This window comes from Triticum dicoccoides, chromosome 2B, assembly GCF_002162155.2.
Source record: "Triticum dicoccoides isolate Atlit2015 ecotype Zavitan chromosome 2B, WEW_v2.0, whole genome shotgun sequence".
Lineage (NCBI taxonomy): Eukaryota > Viridiplantae > Streptophyta > Magnoliopsida > Poales > Poaceae > Triticum > Triticum dicoccoides.
In genome coordinates, this window is record NC_041383.1 from 695114927 (window position 1) to 695120927 (window position 6001).

General features: G+C 42.7%; 1 long non-coding RNA gene across 1 annotated transcript; it reads left to right on the forward strand.

The window, feature by feature from the left end:
- The first annotated feature begins 1726 nt into the window (after nt 1-1726).
- LOC119365676 lies at nt 1727-6001 on the forward strand. Its single transcript, XR_005175687.1, has 8 exons — nt 1727-1871; nt 1972-2181; nt 3316-3349; nt 3441-4057; nt 4221-4280; nt 4364-4452; nt 4530-4591; nt 5923-6001. It is a non-coding gene; the product is annotated as an uncharacterized LOC119365676 (long non-coding RNA).

Below are 6001 nucleotides of genomic sequence, written 5' to 3' on the forward strand. Positions count from 1 at the left end.
TATATATACGAGAACGGACGTTTGGCTCTCGGCCTTCATGGATGCCTTATTTAAAAATAATAATCAAAAATCAAACTTTTTTGTTTAAAAAAAGTTAAAAAAATTGTGCAAGCAAACAAGGATGTTATGTGTAGGTATGTATAATTTCAGGATGAAATACGTTGAAATGCCACTTGTATAAAAAAAGATAAATTCATGAGCTGGGAGGGTGAATAGTATCACGTGTTGAAAAGGCCCACATTTATCTCTTTTGCACAACCCTCATTTCAACGTACTTTCCCCTGAAAATTTACACACATGTGTGTTATGCCTCCATGTATATCTGTATTTGTTTTCAGAATTTTTTGAAACATAGAAAATATAAAATTTGACACATTTTGAATTTTTCAAAACCGATCGAGCTCCATGGAGCTTGACCTCCAAAGGCAGTATCCGTATATATACTCCCTACGGTCCGGTTTGCAGGTCCGCGCAAGTTTCTTGGTCCTCAATTTGACTAACAAAAAGGTGTTATATACCGTCAAAACTCAATAACATATCATTAGGTTCATATTTGAATAAAGTTTCTAAACATATAATTTTGAGCCAATTTATGTGTGCATCAAGCGATGCATAGGCCTGAGGTGTTATTCTCTTTTTGAAAAAAAAGTGATGTCGTATAACCCATATCTAACATATAAAAGCCGCTAGAGTACCCGCCCACCCGAGGCCTTTGCGTGGCGCGATCGTTTTCGATCGAACGATTTCACAGCGACAGGATTTTTTACGGTGCTGTCAAAGTCCTGGCCGTTGGTCCTTATTGACTCCTTTATTTTGCTTTTTCGTGCATGACAGGTGGGCCTCAAATGTCCCCGGGCCCAGCTTCTCGTGTGTGTCCCGTGTGCATCCTGGGTAAGAGAAGGGAGAGAAGTGGGGGTGCACGGTGAAAACCTAGCCACCAATCCCTCGCATCCCTCAACAGCCAATTCGTCCGCTCCCCTCTTCCCCTGCCCTCCTCTGCGCCGCCGCCTCCTCCCCTTCCCTCCTCTGCGCCGCCTCCTCCTCCCCTGCTCTCCACTGCACCGTCTCCTCCTCCCCCTGCTCTCCACTGCACCGCCTCCTCCTCCCCTTCACTTTTCTCTCCCGTGGCGGCGACAACCTACAGGCAAAAGGCGACGGCAATGTCGCTCAATTTGATCTGCATGAGAGAGAAGGAAGGAGAGGAGGGAGAAAGGAAGAGGAAAGAGAAAAGGGAGGTGCAGCGACGGATGGGTGAGGGTCACCGGAAGGAGCGCCGCCGGCTCGTCGCCTTTCACACCGAGGTGGAGCAAATATGCCTCTGTACAGCCCTCATGCTAGCAGGTTCCTCCTTCGTTCCTGTCTTCCCTCTTTTGATTTTTGATTAGTAAAGCTGTAACTGCTTGTCCCTCACGTTTCCTCCCTTTGACTCATGGATGAAGCTGTCGGCTGCAGGGGCCTTGCAAGAAGTGGAAGGTAGAGGTCGTACGCCAGCCGGAGCAGCAGGAGCAAGTATCTGGCGCCATCTGCCTCCCCGTTGCACAACACCACTGCATCTCCTTCCTGTTTTATTTTTAGTTTTTTCATGTTCAGATATAGGTTGGCTTGATCTCTTGTGTCAGGGAGGTGCGAGGTTAGGCATTTAGGCAATGGCAGCCATAGTTTCAATGAAGGATGTCCATGCCATGTGCAATGAAGGATAGGCTATCAGCACAACCATATGCGTGTTTTAGTTTTCCTTATTTTCCTAATTTTAGTTCTCTACGGTCTTCTATTTTTATTTTTGTTGTTCTTATTTTGTATAGGTCCTTTGGGTCCTGATGAAAGTCACTGTCGGTGGCAGGGAATTCGTCGCCGGATGCGTCCTATATGTGGTGATGATCTCCTATTTTCTTTTCTTGATTTGTGTTTTATTCTTCCTTTCTGTCCAACTTAGTAATCGTGCTCTTGCTTTTCCTTTCATCTCCCTTGTAGATGGGTGTGTTCCCATCCAGTCGTTGGTGGGGTTGATGTGCCCGTCGATTTGGCGATCCGCGGGCCAAGCTCATCTTCTCAGTGGCGGACTGATGTTCTATGGTAGTGGCAGTCATTGTATGTGGTGGTGCGGTTGCTGATGTACAGGAGGCGTCCATGGTGTTAGTTCTCCATCGTCCATGCTTATCTTCTATATGCTCTAGCAGCCAGGTGACTACATATTTACCTTTTCAATTCAGCTAAGGGTGGTTCCCATCATAAGCATTAGCAGACATTCAGTGTGCATCTCATTGTTCTCTGAGGAACTTGAATTCGACTGAGTTCGTGTGCTTATTAGTTTTTGGTAATAGAGGTATAGGAACAAGAGAAGAGAGACATACCCTTACCGTGATTCATGACACCTAAGTACTGCCATATATATTATTGTTACTATGGCCAACACTTAGATTTTCTTACATATATGGGTCGGGAACACATAGTGATTCTAATTATCGAGTAAAGTCATGTATATAGACTGATTAATGTGATATGTTTATGATTTTTTTGAGGGCATCTAAGCTGAAAAGAGGGATGTGGTGGCTTAAACAAAATTTGTGCAATTTCACTTTAACTTCAAAACTGTTGTTGGTGAGACTGCCATGTCAGGAACTGATGTACTTACAATACGTTCAGTTAGATTAGAAAATGTAATCTCATTTAAAATAATAACATCTCATTTCTTCCCCTTGATTCAGTTAGGAACTCAACTGTATGTTCAGATTCTGAAGTAGTTACGCGAGATTATAAGAGGTTTGTAGCCACTGTTGCTGGTAGGCTGACTATTTTATATGGGCTGAGGCTGCAACCGAGGGTAGTTCTACTCTATGCTGAGCAGCAGTAACTTAGGTCCTGCACTTTTGTGAAATTGATACACAGACTAAACATACACATTGGATTTTTCTCACAGTTTGTGCTCACACCAAATCAACCTTTTCAAAGCATTATTCGTGTGTTGCTTCTTCCTCTCTGCTAATTTTTAGATTGCTGTTTTTTCTTGGTGACCTTCCTTGGTCTGTGCTAATTTGTGCGAGATAGTTTTGGAAAACATGCATTCTTCTGCTTTACTAAAACATGGATATCCATTAGGCATGGGCTGATCTGCCTCCTCTGTTTTATGATTTTTCTCCTCTCGAGCCATAGAATGAGGATTGAGATGCATGTTACATAACTATGATTACTTCGTGTGGTGGAAAAGTTAACTAGGATTTTTCTGCTCTGCAATATAACTCTTGTGTGTTTGGTTAAGCTAGCAAAGGTTGATGTTTTGATTTCTAATGGAATATACAAATGTTCTAATCTCTGTAGGTGGCTCAAGAAATAGAAGACGACTCATGTTCAGGTACGCTTAGATTTTGAATGGAGCTGAAGAAATGATCTGAACTTTATGTTCTGCTGCTGACAAATGACGAATGATGAATATATGTATCCAGCTGGTCCCTCATCACCGGGAGGACGGGCGAGGAGGTCGAGGCCCACCGGGGTTCATGAGGAGGTGTACGGGCGGCAATCACTACAGCCATCATGTGCTACTGCAGGCTTTCCTAGCCTCGTCACATGATCAACACGGCGAGCATCGGCAAAGGGCAGTGCCAAACCAAGTACGCGAGGATTAAACATGGCGACGACGACTGTGCATCATGGGACGCCTATAGCATGTGCCTTGCTGAAGTAAACATGGAGCTCACCCTCTCTACGCCGTGCATCACATCTACTTAATTTGGAGGGTTACACCAGGTGTTTATATACTTCGGTCGATGGTTTCTGTGCCTTGAGGAACAATCCTATTATTGTACTATGCGTACTGACTATATATGTATGACGCATAAATCCTCACAAGTTGGAACCCATCACTGCTCCTGCTCGACCATGACTCCACGCGCAAGGTCTGCCTAGCCACGCGTAGGTCACGCCGCCGGCTGTCGAGCCTCCTGTTCCACCCTGTAGTGTGTTCGAACAGCCGAAGCTGAGTATGCGAAGATTCATCCCCGGCCCATCCTTGTTCAATGCATGGAAGCAATGACTGCTGCTGGCTTTGAAGCTGGTTGAGGTGCGTGTCTGATCCGTTGATCCTTTGTGATTGTAGTTCGTTCTTCATAGACCATGAATTTTCCCCTTTCTTCACTGAACCGTTTTCTCCTTGTATTCTCGCTGTCCAACAACAGTGATTCTTTGACCATGGGCTGATGTGCAGGCTATACTTTTTTTTGTAGGTTGCTGCTTGCCGTTGGTTGTAGGTAGAGGCCTTGTGGTGGTCCAAGATTCTTACATAGGTTTGTCTTCTACATCGGACCATAGGTTGATTGCCAACAATTTATGCATTGCATCAGAACTGACCCTTGTGTCCGGCGTGCAGTGTTGTGCCTGGTTTCTTCTTAAAGGATTTGTTGTGAAAGCTGGGAATGTTAAGAGGAATCTGCTTTGAGAGGTGTCGTAGTATGAGAGGTACGCATCAGCGGTTCCTTTTTTTCTACGCGTCCGTATATCTTTGGTTATATCTTCCTAATGATGCTTGTTTACAGGAAACGATTTCTTCTAGGCCAGTGGTGTTCCTTTGCGCTATAGCCAGTGCGCTATCTCCTAGGTAGTTGTTATTTTCTTCCACTACCTACATGTACTCCTTAGGGCTCCTTTGATTGAAAGGATTTTCATAGGAATGGAGGAGGATTTGAATCCTTAGGATTTTTTCCCTATGTTGGTTGTTTGATTCATAGCGATACCTATTTTATCTTTCATTTGCCCTTCTGCTCTCCTATTACCACTATCTTTCCCGAGTGTGTGCCCTTGCTTTATGACATCTTTCATTTAGGGAGCAGTTACTTCATTGGCTTATTCCTTGCTTCTGAGCTGGTCATTGTTTGTAGCTGGAGTCGGTGGATGAAACCATTTTAGATTTGAATTTACTCTGCATTTAAAGTGATGTTGAACTTTGGGTGATGAGATCGATCGTTGAGCCTGAGGAGGTATGAATTCATTTTTTATCAATTCTAATTTAGTCCAGCCTTTTAAATAATCATTGTTACTTCAATATAAATTTGATTATTTTTACTTTTTTGTCCTTGTTGTAGTGTTTAGGTCTTTGAAAATTCACTACTATTTGTTTCTGAAGATAAGATTTACACATCTTCGAAGTTGCACTTCCATGGTACTTCGCTTTTGGTTTTAACCATAAGAGCATCAGCATCAGCCAGGAGCTAGGCCTACCTCTCATTTATGTTTTGTTCATGTAAATGCCCCTCTTTCACTCTTATTACATTTATCTTGGTGTGACTCATGAGATTCTTTTAGGGTGATATCAGTCTATATGTTTACCAAATCAATTTTCCAATCTATTTTTCCCTACCTAGGCTTCAACTTGCCCAATACATTAGTAGTTGCTAATTCTGTTATAGTGATTAGAAGCATAGTTGACCTATCGTCTGTGTAGTGTGGTTGTTATACACACTCTTTACATTTGTGGTTTCCCCTTCTAGCTTTCATATGCGTGCTTCCAATGTACATACGTCTGAGTTCATCTCCGCCCTAGATGCCCGTGGCTTTCCCTGTTTTGGTGCGGTTTAGAAATAGAGAGTTGAGTGATAGGAAAAACAAACAGAAGAGTGAAAATTATGTGGCTGCATTGCTGATGAATTTTACAATCTGAAGCTATTGCTTATGATATCAGTATTACATTGGCATTGGTTTTTAGATCTGCTTGTTCTTACCTCTTTGCCTATATGCTCTATAGGGGAGCTTTTATTCTCTGTTTGAACTGTGATTTCTGAATTTGGTTTCTTACTGAAGAAATAACTAAAGCTTTGCTTTGTTCGAAAAAAAAGCTTTTCTGTTGCACACTATTTTCTTGCCTTTCCTTGGAAGATGATTATATTGATTAGTTGCCAGCTTTATCTCTACGTTTTTTGCCTCTGTTTCCAGGTTATCTCATATAAAGCCATGAACCTAGCATGAACTCGAAATATAAACCATTGTATATGAAGATGCTATCTGAGTACGT